We start from the raw sequence: 562 nt of genomic DNA on the forward strand, positions 1-562 counted from the left end.
TGCAAGGTTGTGACATTTGTTCATTCAACCAATTATTTTAATGAACAGGAAGTGAAGGATTTTATTGATAGTGTACATGTGCCAGGAAGATGTGATATTTCTTTTCAGCTTTGTTTTATATTTTAATGCTGACAACAAGTATTGTTTCTCAATATAGTTATTTCCTTGCATGTATAATAGTATTTTTTTTACAACTGAACCAAGAACTTGTATTATCTGTTTTCCTTCCAAAAGAGGAAGTAGATAAGAGGGCATTACCTCAATTCTTTCTGACAGATGGCAGTAAAAAAAAACAAACATTCTTTTCTTTTATTACAATGAAGAAATAGAATGTTCTTTGCCTTCACAGAGTTGTGTACCTGTCAACCTGTATTTTGACTTTTAATTCATCCAAGGTTTTATCTGTTGGCCCCATTACTTAAAGTATTCTGTCCGAAGAGTAGCAAAATAATACTCTCGCTGTGGGTCCAGTTAATTGGCTGAGCGATAGCGAAGCCTATTACTCCAGTGATGATCAAAAAGTTTCGCGTCTGTCTGTGTGTCTGTCTGTCTGTCTGTCTGT

The sequence above is a fragment of the Frankliniella occidentalis genome, unplaced genomic scaffold (assembly GCF_000697945.3).
Source record: "Frankliniella occidentalis isolate FOCC.00 unplaced genomic scaffold, Focc_3.1 Scaffold243, whole genome shotgun sequence".
Lineage (NCBI taxonomy): Eukaryota > Metazoa > Arthropoda > Insecta > Thysanoptera > Thripidae > Frankliniella > Frankliniella occidentalis.